The sequence below is a fragment of the Arachis ipaensis genome, chromosome B05, assembly GCF_000816755.2.
Source record: "Arachis ipaensis cultivar K30076 chromosome B05, Araip1.1, whole genome shotgun sequence".
In the NCBI taxonomy this organism is placed as follows: domain Eukaryota; kingdom Viridiplantae; phylum Streptophyta; class Magnoliopsida; order Fabales; family Fabaceae; genus Arachis; species Arachis ipaensis.
This window is the reverse complement of record NC_029789.2, coordinates 133151949-133154218: the sequence shown is the minus strand read 5'-3', so window position 1 is coordinate 133154218 and position 2270 is coordinate 133151949.

Genomic DNA, 2270 nt, shown 5'->3' with positions numbered 1-2270 from the left:
TGAGTTTAATTTTTCTTTTTCCAAGCAACTATTATTAAGATGTTCCTATAAAAAAAAATATCCCCAAAAAGACACAAATTAATAATATAATTTTCTATATGAGTAGATAAGACTCATAAGAGTTGTGTATGTTATTTATCTAGAAAAATACACAAATTAAACCATGTTTTTGCCATATATATTAGGATATGTTGGATAAGTTGGGTCATATATAAATTCAAGATATTAACACAGATTCAATCAAATTAAAGAGTGTACCTAAATTCGTCATTGGAAACAGGGTTATCAATGGTAACAAACAAAGAGTTCATCAGGCAGCTATTAACGTGACAAGTTAGACAATAATATAATTATAAGTATACACCTAAATTGGTCTCAACAAATTTTAGATTAGACATTTTAATTCCAATAAATTTTTATTACTTTTAAAACTTTTGAGAATTATTTCAATCAGTCAGCTTGATCTTTTTATCACTACTTATACTAAAATATTTAATATGTGTATTGGGTAAATAAATTCTTAACAAATTTTATTATAAGGTAATTAAACCCCTAACAAATACTGTTACAAGCCAAATTAATCCAGCTAAAAAGAATCAATCAGTTTCAAAAACTTCTAAAATAATAAAAAAATTGTTAAAATGTTTACTCTAATAATAGGTAAATCAAGTATTACTTACCTTTATGCCGCCTTGCGCGCCACGCTAATAATTTTCAATAGATGAACAAAATTGATAACATGAATTAAGCATAATTATTGAATTTAACGTTTATGTCTATAGTATCATATCATATCATCATCGTCAACCCAATTTTGATAAAACAAAATCCAAATTTAATTTTAGCGCACATTGTAGAAGGTTAGACAAATTGTTATCTTCTATATGTATATGCACAAATCATCACTCACATGCAGTTGTTAATTGTTTTTATATGAAGTTGATAGTTGAAAGTTTTTAGATAATAATTTAATCAAATATGTTAAATCATCTAATAATTCTCAATTAATAAATTCATTCATAATATAAAAATAACTGTATGTGAGTTTTCACAAAATAAATTAGAGTAATTATTTAAATTAGTAAAAACGGATATTTTAATCCAAAAAAATTAAGGTGAATATTCTAATAAAGATTTTATAATTATCTTCGTATAAAGATATTTCATTTTGACTATTGGATGATAAATTTTAGAGCTTAATTTCATATGTTATAAAAATATTATCTTTGTTTAAAGTGTGGTAAAATAAATAAGTTATATTTTTTAAACCAAGATCATTATAAGAAGATGTTTTTGATATCTTCATTGGAGTAGTTGTCAAAAATTAATACACAAAAATATCTCTAAAGTTTTACTCCAATAAACAAGTCAGTCCTCCATTCATTTTTCGACAGAATAATTATTTAATGGAAAAGTATAGGTAGACAATGAAAATATTAAACAATGTGAACAATGGATATATCTGATGTTCATTTCACTAGGTGTGCGGATGGTTATTCTAATATTAAGATTTAGATATGTAATTTGGAGGTGTAGTGTGTTTTAATTTGATTGATAGTTGTTCATATTGTTCAAAAAAAATTATTAGTTATCTAACATAACCCTTATCTAATTTATTTTAAAGATTGAGTTGGATAATTACTCAATAAATTATTAAGATGTTTAATGTACAAATGAGACAGGTGTGACTTCGGTGGCATTAGAAGGGGACGACAATGACCGTGTGGTGGTGACGGGCAACAATGTGGACACGATTTGTCTCATCAACCAAATGAACAAGAAGTTCAAGTGTGTGGCGATTCTTAAAGTAGAAGAGGTGAAGAAGAAGGAGGAGAACAAATGTTGTGCCGTTTTGTGTCTCCCATCGTCTTCGCCGTCGTCGTGCACCAACTGTTCGGGTAATTGCAAATGTGTGCTTGTATGCTCATCAAAATGCGAGGGCAAATGTGACAAGTGCGAGAAATGCGAAAGCCCTAAATGCAAATGCAGGTGTGTGTTGGTATGTTCAAAGTGTCAAAGTGCAAAGTGTGATGGGAATAGGTGTCTTGTTATATGCTTCAAGTGCAAAAGTCCTACGTGTGATGGCCAACGTTGTAAGCCTCTTCCACAACCATGCTATGCTAATAATTGCCCTCCCTGGTGCACTTGTCCAAGGTGCTATGTACCGTACAATCCTCCACCTTACTACTACAATAGGGTTGTTTATGAATCAAACCCTGACAATTGCTCCATCATGTGATCGATCAATCATGATCAAACAATCTACAGAT